Here is a 15,958-nt window from a genome sequence, read left to right as displayed (position 1 = left end):
GACATGGAACACTTAAATTGATCAATTTAGCCTCTGAGAACTTTTCTCAAACGTCTTTTAGTCACATGTTGGTGTTTATGTCTTCTTTATATTTCTTTCGGACCTACTTTCGCAAAATCTGGTATTTTACTCTCGTTACACAGGCTCACATCCCATCACTTACAGATGTGTGTGCAGAATTTAGATTTTAACACGAGCTTGCATCGGGATTAGAATTATTTAATATTCACCTTCTTTTATTCGTCATTTGGCTATACACATTAATTTACCTGTGTTTATTAACGTGTATTTTGGTTTCCATCGGGAGAAGTCGTGTGTACTCGCCTTCGTCTCTCCCTACGACAAAATAGTATTAAACGCTGGTTACCGTCTAGTGGGAGAGCCTCAGAAGTCGCTCTTTTGTCTCTCGCTAAAGAAGTGTATGGATATTAATGAAAGTACGTTGGAAAAACTGGGAATAATTCTCTGACGTTATAGAAACAGAATGAATAAAGGAACAGCACCTGTCACACTCGGCTACTATCGGAAGCGTGCCACGTATCGAGTTCCTACTTATCTGAAACGTTTCCTTCGCGTTTTTCTTTCACTGCTAAGTTTTCAATTTTGCTTTTACTGTTTTGTAACTTTTTTTTCTTGTTGTTTCTACTCACCTATTTTGTTTTATACCCAATAGCAAAGACTCTTGTCGTTATTGGAAAGTTAATTTTCAAATGTACGTACATATAAAATAGATATTTGATTTATAAATAAGGTGTGCAATCGTCGGTGTCTCCGAGTAAAGTCTCTCTCTGCTGGGTTATATTTTTAGACAAAGTAATTTTACAAAACGTAGCGAACGAACGTTATGTAAGGAAACTCGAAATATTTGTCGCATCGCCTTTTCTGTGTAGCAGACAGATCCCTCGACAATTGCTTTTCTTAGGCAAAACGTGCACGAGCGAGACAATTTTGTGAAATAGGGAAACGTTTTAAATTCCATCTGTATAAGACTGCCTTAGATTGATGTGGGCTGGATCTACTCATTAACGAAGTTTATGTTTTGTAGATTTCGCACCCTTTGTGCATTCGAAGATCGACCCGCGAAGATAGTTTATTTCTTTTCTCTTCAATATACGTCTGATTGAGGGGTTTGGTTTAAAGTGAAATGGAACGCGGCTCACGCCACCTGCTTAGAGAGCTGCTACTTTTCTTCAACGATATTTCTAGACAAAGTAATTTTACAAAACGTAGCGAACGAACGTTATGTAAGGAAACTCGAAATATTTGTCGCATCGCCTTTTCTGTGTAGCAGACAGAGCCCTCGACAATTGCTTTTTCTTAGGCAAAACGTGCACGAGCGAGACAATTTTGTGAAATAGGGAAACGTTTTAAATTCCATCTGTATAAGACTGCCTTAGATTGATGTGGGCTGGATCTACTCATTAACGAAGTTTCTGTTTTGTAGATTTCGCACCCTTTGTGCATTCCGAAGATCGACCCGCTAAGATAGTTTATTTCTTTTCTCTCCAATGTACGTCTGATTGGAGGGGTTTGGTTTAAATTGAAATGGAACGCGGCTAACGCCACCTGCTTAGAGAGCTGCTACTTTTCTTGAACGATCGCAGGAAATGAATGTTTGAATTTCGTTTTCGAAGCGTGTTTTATCAACTGACTTGTTGATGGAAAAGTTGATTAGTTCCTATAACAAAATGTTTTCCCAACAGTTTACCATAATAAATACCCAGTATTAAGGCACTTCAATTGAGTCAACCACTTTCTTTCTCTCTTTCGGGAAGGATTTTTTATCTCTTAAATCAGAAATTGTGAAAAAAGTGAGACGTATCGATCAGCTCTTTGCGAGACCTACAAATTTCAACGTGAAAAAAAAAAAAAAAAGTCATCATCACCCGGTATTCCCAGGTGGTCACCCTCCCAAGTACTAACCGGGCCCGCCGTTGCTTAGCTTCGGTGATCGGACGAGAACCGGCGCTTTCAACGTGGTATGAACGATGACAGTTTAATTCTTTTCTTATTTGGTGTTTTAAGTGTTACTCTAAAAGAAAATCGTTGTCGCAGCCCAAAATTTCCTAGCTGTGAAATATAAGAGATGCTTTAGGAATTCACTTTTACTGGAGGTCGCTGGAAAGTGGAGCCTGATAACTCTGGTTTGCGTTACACATCCCCGGAACAACACGAGTGTCATTACGGGGGTATGGAAACTGTCGCTCACAGGCGTGTGTGTCATTGACATGGAACACTTAAATTGATCAATTTAGCCTCTGAGAACTTTTCTCAAACGTCTTTTAGTCACATGTTGGTGTTTATGTCTTCTTTATATTTCTTTCGGACCTACTTTCGCAAAATCTGGTATTTTACTCTCGTTACACAGGCTCACATCCCATCACTTACAGATGTGTGTGCAGAATTTAGATTTTAACACGAGCTTGCATCGGGATTAGAATTATTTAATATTCACCTTCTTTTATTCGTCATTTGGCTATACACATTAATTTACCTGTGTTTATTAACGTGTATTTTGGTTTCCATCGGGAGAAGTCGTGTGTACTCGCCTTCGTCTCCCCCTACGACAAAATAGTATTAAACGCTGGTTACCGTCTAGTGGGAGTGCCTCAGAAGTCGCTCTTTTGTCTCTCGCTAAAGAAGTGTATGGATATTAATGAAAGTACGTTGCAAAAACTGGGAATAATTCTCTGACGTTATAGAAACAGAATGAATAAAGGAACAGCACCTGTCACACTCGGCTACTACCGTTCGCGAGTCGGAAGCGTGCCACGTATCGAGTTCCTACTTATCTGAAACGTTTCCTTCGCGTTTTTCTTTCACTGCTAAGTTTTCAATTTTGCTTTTACTGTTTTGTAACTTTTTTTTCTTGTTGTTTCTACTCACCTATTTTGTTTTATACTCCAATAGCAAAGACTCTTGTCGTTATTGGAAAGTTAATTTTCAAATGTACGTACATATAAAATAGATATTTGATTTATAAATAAGGTGTGCAATCGTCGGTGTCTCCGAGTAAAGTCTCTCTCTGCTGGGTTATATTTCTAGACAAAGTAATTTTACAAAACGTAGCGAACGAACGTTATGTAAGGAAACTCGAAATATTTGTCGCATCGCCTTTTCTGTGTAGCAGACAGAGCCCTCGACAATTGCTTTTCTTAGGCAAAACGTGCACGAGCGAGACAATTTTGTGAAATAGGGAAACGTTTTAAATTCCATCTGTATAAGACTGCCTTAGATTGATGTGGGCTGGATCTACTCATTAACGAAGTTTATGTTTTGTAGATTTCGCACCCTTTGTGCATTCGAAGATCGACCCGCGAAGATAGTTTATTTCTTTTCTCTTCAATATACGTCTGATTGGAGGGGTTTGGTTTAAAGTGAAATGGAACGCGGCTCACGCCACCTGCTTAGAGAGCTGCTACTTTTCTTCAACGATATTTCTAGACAAAGTAATTTTACAAAACGTAGCGAACGAACGTTATGTAAGGAAACTCGAAATATTTGTCGCATCGCCTTTTCTGTGTAGCAGACAGAGACCTCGACAATTGCTTTTCTTAGGCAAAACGTGCACGAGCGAGACAATTTTGTGAAATAGGGAAACGTTTTAAATTCCATCTGTATAAGACTGCCTTAGATTGATGTGGGCTGGATCTACTCATTAACGAAGTTTCTGTTTTGTAGATTTCGCACCCTTTGTGCATTCCGAAGATCGACCCGCTAAGATAGTTTATTTCTTTTCTCTCCAATGTACGTCTGATTGGAGGGGTTTGGTTTAAATTGAAATGGAACGCGGCTAACGCCACCTGCTTAGAGAGCTGCTACTTTTCTTGAACGATCGCAGGAAATGAATGTTTGAATTTCGTTTTCGAAGCGTGTTTTATCAACTGACTTGTTGATGGAAAAGTTGATTAGTTCCTATAACAAAATGTTTTCCCAACAGTTTACCATAATAAATACCCAGTATTAAGGCACTTCAATTGAGTCAACCACTTTCTTTCTCTCTTTCGGGAAGGATTTTTTATCTCTTAAATCAGAAATTGTGAAAAAAGTGAGACGTATCGATCAGCTCTTTGCGAGACCTACAAATTTCAACGTGAAAAAAAAAAAAAAAAGTCATCATCACCCGGTATTCCCAGGTGGTCACCCTCCCAAGTACTAACCGGGCCCGCCGTTGCTTAGCTTCGGTGATCGGACGAGAACCGGCTTTTTTTTTTTTTTTTTCTCTTTATTTATCCCACCTCAACGAGGGGGTATACACAGAAATACAACAAATAAAACACAAGTTAATGAATTAGCATGTAACAATAACTCTATAGATTACCATGCTGAAAATTACCACAAAGTTAATAAAATTAAGGAAAAAGAAATAAAAGAGGTAATTGGAACAGCAGGTAATCCAACAAACATTATAATGAACATTAACAAACAAGAAATCAATGGATCTTTCATTGGTAACAAAAATATAATGAAATAACAACTTATCTTAACAACGTACACAAGAAATAACCTTGGGCACCTTGGGTTACCAAGCTACCAACATAAGAATACACAGAATAAAAAACATTTAATGAGTTATGTAACAAAGATCTATGATAATGAAGATATATATGTCTCCGTACACGCACTTTAAACATGGAAATTAAATGAATGACGCGATTTCGTGCCAAAGAAACTGAACGAGCAGAACATATAACCTGACGTGCCAAACTTGTAATTAAACGGAATATGTTCCAGCATCTCCTGGGTAACGAAGGATGAGATCCCACTAAGAGGCATCTCCTCCATACCCAGTTTGATATGGGACATCCAAAATAAAATGCCAATAATTTATATACATATGACCACAAGGGCTGTACAAAAGGACATTGGAAAAACAGATGGTCTATGGTTTCTGGCGCCTGGGAACAGAAAGTGCACAACCCTGTGGGATGTCTGTCCATATGTATCAGCTTGACATTTGTGGTAATCGCCCGCAACCAGAGTAAATAATCCACATCACAAACAAAAAAACCAACAAAAGAAGAATAAGCGTTTTTACGAATGCGTTTCCAGTCTCCAGGAGGAACAATATCCCCAGTAGAATGGAGCAGGGAAGTTATTAGCGAGTGAAAACTGTATATATCCCACCAGTTGCCGCAGAGATAAACCTTGAAAATGAACTCGATTATCAGAGTGGTCCAGAAAATATAAATCCACAACACATGTGGACGACGGAAGAGGAGCCGGCTGGGTAGACAAAATCGGCAACCACTCCACAGGCAACGCCTCCTTGAGCATATGAAAATGTGAAAAAATTGTGCGGGCATTGGCCAACGGGTCAGCGTCCGTACACATTTCAATCACTGCCCCACCGGAAGAAAAGCAGGGAGCACCTCGTACATTAAATGACGGACCTGAACCAAACCTGCGTTAATAAATTCAGGAAAATGAAATGTTCGGTGGCGAACATCAACAATAGCCGGATTGAAAAACAAAGGTTCATCAAAATTTGGGGAAAGAGGAGCTGGGACAATCCCTTTATCCCCAAGAAGAACCTTCCAGGCATGAAACATTTCCTGAATATAGAAAGGTAACGATTTCACAAAACGTGGCAAAATACGGCATTGAAGAATCCGAAAGCTTAAAGAGAGATTACCATAACAAGAAAAAATCCAGAAAGAAGTTGTCGCAAGGTGGAAGGACAAGAAGCATCCAAACAACGCTGCAACAACTTCAAACGGAATGCGAGTTTACGAGTGTTAACATCAACCAAGTTGATACCTCCACAATCATAACTCCGAATCAGAATACCGTATGCCACTTTATGTATACCTCCCCGCCAAATAAAATCCAGTATACATTTGCGAAATCTAGCCTCAAACTGTCTTGGCAACGGGAGTATATTCAACGGGTACCATAACACCGATGCCACCAAGGAGTTCACCACAAGAGATTTACCCTTTAGCGACAAAGAACGAAATCGCCACGACACCAAGACACGAGATACCCTGCGCAATACACCCTGCCACGTATCTTGCAGCATGACATCGAAATTAGAGTGGAAAACTATTCCCAAAATCCGAATAGGATCCTGGGAAATTCTCAACTCACCAAGGACGAAGTCTGCAGAAGAGGCCAAACACCCAACCCACAAACCCTGACTCTTGGTCCAGTTGATCTTCCCACCAGTAGCTTTGCCAAAAGTTTGGCAGACATCCAACACATGCGGCAAAGATTCGGCGTCTCGTAAGGTTAAGGTGGTATCATCAGCATGCTGATAAGTAAGTGAAGGCGTGGTGAGTAGCACATCACCACCAATACCAGTAATATGTACATTATGGACTAACATATTTCGTAACGGTTCGACACTGAGAACGTAAAGTAGAGCAGACATGGGGCATCCTTGACGAATACCCCGAGTAATAGCAAAATCATTAGTGAGAAATCCATTAAACTTTACACAACTAGAAATAGAAGTATAGCAAAGACGAACCCAATGAACAAAAGTAGAACCAAAACCCATACGCAGAAGAAGTTGAAATAGATAGTCATAGGCCACCCGATCAAAAGCTTGCATCTGATCGAGCTTCAAAAAGATTCCACCCTGGCCGGTACGTGCTAAAGATTGCAATAGCAAAACGAGTGTTAATGGAGTATCAGCAACGTCCCGTCCAGGTATACACCCGGATTGGTCATCTGAAACTAAACTGGAGATCACAGACGAAAGGCGACGAGCCAGCACTTTGGCCAAAAGCTTATAGTCAGTACAAAGCAATGTCAAAGGCCGGCTGTTAGCCGCCAACCGTCGATCCCCTTTCGGGATAGGAACAATTACCCCAGAACACATTGTACGGAGCAACTGTGGAGAGTGAAACAGTTGAGACAAGACAGATAAAAGTCGTCAACAAAAAGAGGTAGAAAATATTTGAAAAATTCGGAGGTAAAACCATCCAAACCAGGAGATTTGCCCAGCGGTAAACTGTCTAAAGCAGCGATAACTTCCGGAACCGTGAATGGAGCATCACAAATATTAGCTTGTTCACTGGAAAGAGTTCGATCAACAAATGAGAGAACTAAATCTATGTCTGCCTGCAGAACGATATCCTTAGAGTACAGTGCGGAATAATACTGATGTAAAACAGCAGCGATATCTTCCACACCGGACACCTCCACACCCCTATCAGTGAGCATGGATCTAAACTCAATTCTGCTTTGACGGACCTTTTCCATACGAAGAAAGTAAGATGTAGATCTCTCACCCTCCTCAAACCAACGAATATGAGATCGAATCCTCGCCCCTCTATGGTATCGTGATCCAAAGTCTCCAATGCATCTTCAAGTTCATACAATTTGACCTTAGATCTACCAGGGAAACGGGTCAGTTTTCGAAGCTCACGATTGATGGACGACTCAAGCTGACATTTGCGAGAACGGGATGCCCGCGCACGAAGAATCGAATAACGCTCGGTAAGTATACGGAACGCGCATTTCAATTGTTCATACCATTTAATTTTATCAGTCCCATAAACTGACCAACTACGACTTCTGGCGATCAACAGCTTAATGGCTTTCACATATTCGGCATCCCTCAATAACTGGTTATTGAAGTGCCAGAAATTAGGACCTCTGACAATTGGTCGCAGAGTAAGGTCGAAGCCCAATAAAGCGTGATCTGTAGCAGGAAACCACAACGTACGGAAACGTTGGACAGTCCCCTGCAAGGTAGAAGAAAGCAAAACCCTGTCAATACGTGACGACATCATCTCACCATTAACAAAACGCTTCCATGTGAAACCAGGTGTAGTCGGCGATATGAGTGAATGCGCATCAAGCAAATCAAACCTATTAAGAAACTGGACAAAAGCCGAACGGCTGGCGTCTCGGTAGAAACGGACCGGAAATCGATCGCGTGCCACATCCACCACACAATTAAAATCTCCCACAACAAGCAATCCTGTGCAACCATCCAAACAATACTCCAAGTTTTGGAAAAATTCCCGTCGCTCGGAGATATCGCGAGGAGCGTACACAGATGATAACAGATAAGACAAAGACTCGAAACTGAATTTGACTGTCAGAACCCTACCCACCCCATCAGAAGAAACGAATGTAACATTATCACACAAAACTGCTGTACCAAGATGGCAACCCTTGTCGGCCAGAAGTAGAATTATTAAAAAAAGCTACACCTGGCCAAAATTTCAGAACGACATCAGGAAAATCATCAGTAAAAACGTTTCCTGTAAACAAACAACATCAAAATTAGTAACAAAGTAATCCAGATAATAAGACAGCTTACTAATATTACGCAACCCATTACAATTCAAAACTCCCACCCTTAGTAAATGTACCATGCTAAAGAGAAAGTAAAGGTACAAGAATTGAAAGGAAACTGTCACAAACACAAAAATAACAAGAATAAATGTAAAGATCTAAGCAAATATGCACAAAGTTCAAATAACAATAAATGACAGTCTTACACGAACTGAAACAAACAAACTGTCACAAAAAACACATTTAAGGCTGCGACACCGCCTTCGCCTTCGCCCGAGATATCCGTAGTATTGGCACGTCCGACACCCGTTTTCGTCCACTGCCCTTCTTAGAAGTGTCACCAGGAGACATTGCCACCACACTAGCATACCTCCAACGACGAGGAAGAGGCACCTCCACATCGCCGGCGGTACTCACACCACTAACCGGAAGTGGCGGGAAGTGACGATCAAAATTGCGACTTGCAGCAGGGGTGACTACTTGCCCGTTCCTGGCCCCACCAGAAACCGTCGATCGTCGGGCAGAAACATCGTCCACCACCCGATGGGTAGCTGCAGCCTTCTTTGAAAGGGGAACCTCCGAATCAACGCGTGGACAAACAGAAATGGTGTCAACATCATGAGGCACTGCACGAGAGGGAGCAGCCGTGTCTACTTCAGCGGCGTCACGAGAAGTAGTAGGCGTGGCCACTTCAGCGTCGTCACTAGAGGAAGTTCGAGGAACAACAAGCTTGGGACAACGTTGACGGACGTGTCCCTGCATATGACAATGTCGGCATATAAATTGGGGCAATCGCGATATAGATGATCCGCCCCAAACATAAATTACATACTTTTGACTGGCGATCATGCTTCACTTTTACCAATACCGCCTTGCCCAAAGGATCAAAACTTTACTACGTACGGCAAAGAGATACACTTCTCACTAAAACACACACGAACATGGCGTATACCTAAGTATATGCCCTGGTCCCTCTTCCACACAATAGGGCTTTTCACCTCACAATCATAATCTTTAAGTTTATTTAGAATAATATCATCGTCGATATATTCGGGTACGTCCATAAATGACACAGTAATAGTACGTTTAGTGACACCATTAGCCGAACAGTGCACACCATTTACAGTTAGACCAGCATCTATAGCCAGGTCCACATCGTCGGGAAGAACAAAAGTTACCTCATATCCACCCGGGCGAGGAACTACAGCAGTGACCGAAGCAGCACCAAACGTAGAAATAACAGAATGGATAACGTCCCCATGGCTTGAAGTTGTCGTTTCCACAAAAACTGTACGACGCATAACTTCCATGACCTTCTTGGTTGATGAAGACATCGTCAAACAACTTGGAAAAATAAAATCTAGCAAAAAAAAAAAAAAAAAGAACTACACGCTCACTAGGCTTAGCTGTTAAATTTACACTAAGGCAATGAGGAGCTCGAAAAACACGTCTGTACTCGTTGACGAGAACCGGCGCTTTCAACGTGGTATGAACGATGACAGTTTAATTCTTTTCTTATTTGGTGTTTTAAGTGTTACTCTAAAAGAAAATCGTTGTCGCAGCCCAAAATTTCCTAGCTGTGAAATATAAGAGATGCTTTAGGAATTCACTTTTACTGGAGGTCGCTGGAAAGTGGAGCCTGATAACTCTGGTTTGCGTTACACATCCCCGGAACAACACGAGTGTCATTACGGGGGTATGGAAACTGTCGCTCACAGGCGTGTGTGTCATTGACATGGAACACTTAAATTGATCAATTTAGCCTCTGAGAACTTTTCTCAAACGTCTTTTAGTCACATGTTGGTGTTTATGTCTTCTTTATATTTCTTTCGGACCTACTTTCGCAAAATCTGGTATTTTACTCTCGTTACACAGGCTCACATCCCATCACTTACAGATGTGTGTGCAGAATTTAGATTTTAACACGAGCTTGCATCGGGATTAGAATTATTTAATATTCACCTTCTTTTATTCGTCATTTGGCTATACACATTAATTTACCTGTGTTTATTAACGTGTATTTTGGTTTCCATCGGGAGAAGTCGTGTGTACTCGCCTTCGTCTCCCCCCTACGACAAAATAGTATTAAACGCTGGTTACCGTCTAGTGGGAGTGCCTCAGAAGTCGCTCTTTTGTCTCTCGCTAAAGAAGTGTATGGATATTAATGAAAGTACGTTGCAAAAACTGGGAATAATTCTCTGACGTTATAGAAACAGAATGAATAAAGGAACAGCACCTGTCACACTCGGCTACTACCGTTCGCGAGTCGGAAGCGTGCCACGTATCGAGTTCCTACTTATCTGAAACGTTTCCTTCGCGTTTTTCTTTCACTGCTAAGTTTTCAATTTTGCTTTTACTGTTTTGTAACTTTTTTTTTCTTGTTGTTTCTACTCACCTATTTTGTTTTATACCCAATAGCAAAGACTCTTGTCGTTATTGGAAAGTTAATTTTCAAATGTACGTACATATAAAATAGATATTTGATTTATAAATAAGGTGTGCAATCGTCGGTGTCTCCGAGTAAAGTCTCTCTCTGCTGGGTTATATTTCTAGACAAAGTAATTTTACAAAACGTAGCGAACGAACGTTATGTAAGGAAACTCGAAATATTTGTCGCATCGCCTTTTCTGTGTAGCAGACAGATCCCTCGACAATTGCTTTTCTTAGGCAAAACGTGCACGAGCGAGACAATTTTGTGAAATAGGGAAACGTTTTAAATTCCATCTGTATAAGACTGCCTTAGATTGATGTGGGCTGGATCTACTCATTAACGAAGTTTATGTTTTGTAGATTTCGCACCCTTTGTGCATTCGAAGATCGACCCGCGAAGATAGTTTATTTCTTTTCTCTTCAATATACGTCTGATTGGAGGGGTTTGGTTTAAAGTGAAATGGAACGCGGCTCACGCCACCTGCTTAGAGAGCTGCTACTTTTCTTCAACGATATTTCTAGACAAAGTAATTTTACAAAACGTAGCGAACGAACGTTATGTAAGGAAACTCGAAATATTTGTCGCATCGCCTTTTCTGTGTAGCAGACAGAGCCCTCGACAATTGCTTTTCTTAGGCAAAACGTGCACGAGCGAGACAATTTTGTGAAATAGGGAAACGTTTTAAATTCCATCTGTATAAGACTGCCTTAGATTGATGTGGGCTGGATCTACTCATTAACGAAGTTTCTGTTTTGTAGATTTCGCACCCTTTGTGCATTCCGAAGATCGACCCGCTAAGATAGTTTATTTCTTTTCTCTCCAATGTACGTCTGATTGGAGGGGTTTGGTTTAAATTGAAATGGAACGCGGCTAACGCCACCTGCTTAGAGAGCTGCTACTTTTCTTGAACGATCGCAGGAAATGAATGTTTGAATTTCGTTTTCGAAGCGTGTTTTATCAACTGACTTGTTGATGGAAAAGTTGATTAGTTCCTATAACAAAAATGTTTTCCCAACAGTTTACCATAATAAATACCCAGTATTAAGGCACTTCAATTGAGTCAACCACTTTCTTTCTCTCTTTCGGGAAGGATTTTTTATCTCTTAAATCAGAAATTGTGAAAAAAGTGAGACGTATCGATCAGCTCTTTGCGAGTCCTACAAATTTCAACGTGAAAAAAAAAAAAAAAAGTCATCATCACCCGGTATTCCCAGGTGGTCACCCTCCCAAGTACTAACCGGGCCCGCCGTTGCTTAGCTTCGGTGATCGGACGAGAACCGGCGCTTTCAACGTGGTATGAACGATGACAGTTTAATTCTTTTCTTATTTGGTGTTTTAAGTGTTACTCTAAAAAGAAAATCGTTGTCGCAGCCCAAAATTTCCTAGCTGTGAAATATAAGAGATGCTTTAGGAATTCACTTTTACTGGAGGTCGCTGGAAAGTGGAGCCTGATAACTCTGGTTTGCGTTACACATCCCCGGAACAACACGAGTGTCATTACGGGGGGGTATGGAAACTGTCGCTCACAGGCGTGTGTGTCATTGACATGGAACACTTAAATTGATCAATTTAGCCTCTGAGAACTTTTCTCAAACGTCTTTTAGTCACATGTTGGTGTTTATGTCTTCTTTATATTTCTTTCGGACCTACTTTCGCAAAATCTGGTATTTTACTCTCGTTACACAGGCTCACATCCCATCACTTACAGATGTGTGTGCAGAATTTAGATTTTAACACGAGCTTGCATCGGGATTAGAATTATTTAATATTCACCTTCTTTTATTCGTCATTTGGCTATACACATTAATTTACCTGTGTTTATTAACGTGTATTTTGGTTTCCATCGGGAGAAGTCGTGTGTACTCGCCTTCGTCTCCCCCTACGACAAAATAGTATTAAACGCTGGTTACCGTCTAGTGGGAGTGCCTCAGAAGTCGCTCTTTTGTCTCTCGCTAAAGAAGTGTATGGATATTAATGAAAGTACGTTGCAAAAACTGGGAATAATTCTCTGACGTTATAGAAACAGAATGAATAAAGGAACAGCACCTGTCACACTCGGCTACTACCGTTCGCGAGTCGGAAGCGTGCCACGTATCGAGTTCCTACTTATCTGAAACGTTTCCTTCGCGTTTTTCTTTCACTGCTAAGTTTTCAATTTTGCTTTTACTGTTTTGTAACTTTTTTTTTCTTGTTGTTTCTACTCACCTATTTTGTTTTATACCCAATAGCAAAGACTCTTGTCGTTATTGGAAAGTTAATTTTCAAATGTACGTACATATAAAATAGATATTTGATTTATAAATAAGGTGTGCAATCGTCGGTGTCTCCGAGTAAAGTCTCTCTCTGCTGGGTTATATTTCTAGACAAAGTAATTTTACAAAACGTAGCGAACGAACGTTATGTAAGGAAACTCGAAATATTTGTCGCATCGCCTTTTCTGTGTAGCAGACAGATCCCTCGACAATTGCTTTTCTTAGGCAAAACGTGCACGAGCGAGACAATTTTGTGAAATAGGGAAACGTTTTAAATTCCATCTGTATAAGACTGCCTTAGATTGATGTGGGCTGGATCTACTCATTAACGAAGTTTATGTTTTGTAGATTTCGCACCCTTTGTGCATTCCGAAGATCGACCCGCGAAGATAGTTTATTTCTTTTCTCTTCAATATACGTCTGATTGGAGGGGTTTGGTTTAAAGTGAAATGGAACGCGGCTCACGCCACCTGCTTAGAGAGCTGCTACTTTTCTTCAACGATATTTCTAGACAAAGTAATTTTACAAAACGTAGCGAACGAACGTTATGTAAGGAAACTCGAAATATTTGTCGCATCGCCTTTTCTGTGTAGCAGACAGAGCCCTCGACAATTGCTTTTCTTAGGCAAAACGTGCACGAGCGAGACAATTTTGTGAAATAGGGAAACGTTTTAAATTCCATCTGTATAAGACTGCCTTAGATTGATGTGGGCTGGATCTACTCATTAACGAAGTTTCTGTTTTGTAGATTTCGCACCCTTTGTGCATTCCGAAGATCGACCCGCTAAGATAGTTTATTTCTTTTCTCTCCAATGTACGTCTGATTGAGGGGTTTGGTTTAAATTGAAATGGAACGCGGCTAACGCCACCTGCTTAGAGAGCTGCTACTTTTCTTGAACGATCGCAGGAAATGAATGTTTGAATTTCGTTTTCGAAGCGTGTTTTATCAACTGACTTGTTGATGGAAAAGTTGATTAGTTCCTATAACAAAAATGTTTTCCCAACAGTTTACCATAATAAATACCCAGTATTAAGGCACTTCAATTGAGTCAACCACTTTCTTTCTCTCTTTCGGGAAGGATTTTTTATCTCTTAAATCAGAAATTGTGAAAAAAGTGAGACGTATCGATCAGCTCTTTGCGAGTCCTACAAATTTCAACGTGAAAAAAAAAAAAAAAAGTCATCATCACCCGGTATTCCCAGGTGGTCACCCTCCCAAGTACTAACCGGGCCCGCCGTTGCTTAGCTTCGGTGATCGGACGAGAACCGGCGCTTTCAACGTGGTATGAACGATGACAGTTTAATTCTTTTCTTATTTGGTGTTTTAAGTGTTACTCTAAAAGAAAATCGTTGTCGCAGCCCAAAATTTCCTAGCTGTGAAATATAAGAGATGCTTTAGGAATTCACTTTTACTGGAGGTCGCTGGAAAGTGGAGCCTGATAACTCTGGTTTGCGTTACACATCCCCGGAACAACACGAGTGTCATTACGGGGGTATGGAAACTGTCGCTCACAGGCGTGTGTGTCATTGACATGGAACACTTAAATTGATCAATTTAGCCTCTGAGAACTTTTCTCAAACGTCTTTTAGTCACATGTTGGTGTTTATGTCTTCTTTATATTTCTTTCGGACCTACTTTCGCAAAATCTGGTATTTTACTCTCGTTACACAGGCTCACATCCCATCACTTACAGATGTGTGTGCAGAATTTAGATTTTAACACGAGCTTGCATCGGGATTAGAATTATTTAATATTCACCTTCTTTTATTCGTCATTTGGCTATACACATTAATTTACCTGTGTTTATTAACGTGTATTTTGGTTTCCATCGGGAGAAGTCGTGTGTACTCGCCTTCGTCTCCCCCTACGACAAAATAGTATTAAACGCTGGTTACCGTCTAGTGGGAGTGCCTCAGAAGTCGCTCTTTTGTCTCTCGCTAAAGAAGTGTATGGATATTAATGAAAGTACGTTGCAAAAACTGGGAATAATTCTCTGACGTTATAGAAACAGAATGAATAAAGGAACAGCACCTGTCACACTCGGCTACTACCGTTCGCGAGTCGGAAGCGTGCCACGTATCGAGTTCCTACTTATCTGAAACGTTTCCTTCGCGTTTTTCTTTCACTGCTAAGTTTTCAATTTTGCTTTTACTGTTTTGTAACTTTTTTTTCTTGTTGTTTCTACTCACCTATTTTGTTTTATACCCAATAGCAAAGACTCTTGTCGTTATTGGAAAGTTAATTTTCAAATGTACGTACATATAAAATAGATATTTGATTTATAAATAAGGTGTGCAATCGTCGGTGTCTCCGAGTAAAGTCTCTCTCTGCTGGGTTATATTTCTAGACAAAGTAATTTTACAAAACGTAGCGAACGAACGTTATGTAAGGAAACTCGAAATATTTGTCGCATCGCCTTTTCTGTGTAGCAGACAGAGCCCTCGACAATTGCTTTTCTTAGGCAAAGCGTGCACGAGCGAGACAATTTTGTGAAATAGGGAAACGTTTTAAATTCCATCTGTATAAGACTGCCTTAGATTGATGTGGGCTGGATCTACTCATTAACGAAGTTTCTGTTTTGTAGATTTCGCACCCTTTGTGCATTCCGAAGATCGACCCGCTAAGATAGTTTATTTCTTTTCTCTCCAATGTACGTCTGATTGGAGGGGTTTGGTTTAAATTGAAATGGAACGCGGCTAACGCCACCTGCTTAGAGAGCTGCTACTTTTCTTGAACGATCGCAGGAAATGAATGTTTGAATTTCGTTTTCGAAGCGTGTTTTATCAACTGACTTGTTGATGGAAAAGTTGATTAGTTCCTATAACAAAAATGTTTTCCCAACAGTTTACCATAATAAATACCCAGTATTAAGGCACTTCAATTGAGTCAACCACTTTCTTTCTCTCTTTCGGGAAGGATTTTTTATCTCTTAAATCAGAAATTGTGAAAAAAAAGAGACGTATCGATCAGCTCTTTGCGAGACCTACAAATTTCAACGTGAAAAAAAAAAAAAAAAAAAAA

General features: G+C 40.5%; 3 non-coding genes across 3 annotated transcripts; all 3 read right to left on the bottom strand.

Annotated features, from left to right (window-relative positions):
* Positions 1–1,874: 1,874 nt before the first annotated feature.
* On the bottom strand, positions 1,875–1,993 carry LOC143231225 (5S ribosomal RNA). The gene has a single exon (XR_013016850.1). It is a non-coding gene; the product is annotated as a 5S ribosomal RNA (ribosomal RNA).
* Positions 1,994–11,873: 9,880 nt separating this feature from the next.
* LOC143231224 (5S ribosomal RNA) lies at positions 11,874–11,992 on the bottom strand. Its single transcript, XR_013016849.1, has one exon. It is a non-coding gene; the product is annotated as a 5S ribosomal RNA (ribosomal RNA).
* Positions 11,993–14,114: 2,122 nt separating this feature from the next.
* Positions 14,115–14,233, bottom strand: LOC143231223 (5S ribosomal RNA). Its single transcript, XR_013016848.1, has one exon. It is a non-coding gene; the product is annotated as a 5S ribosomal RNA (ribosomal RNA).
* Positions 14,234–15,958: the final 1,725 nt, after the last annotated feature.

This window comes from Tachypleus tridentatus, chromosome 10, assembly GCF_004210375.1.
Source record: "Tachypleus tridentatus isolate NWPU-2018 chromosome 10, ASM421037v1, whole genome shotgun sequence".
Taxonomy (NCBI): Eukaryota; Metazoa; Arthropoda; class Merostomata; order Xiphosura; family Limulidae; genus Tachypleus; species Tachypleus tridentatus.
The sequence above is the reverse complement of the archived record's forward strand: the minus strand, read 5'-3'. Positions and strand labels throughout refer to the sequence as shown.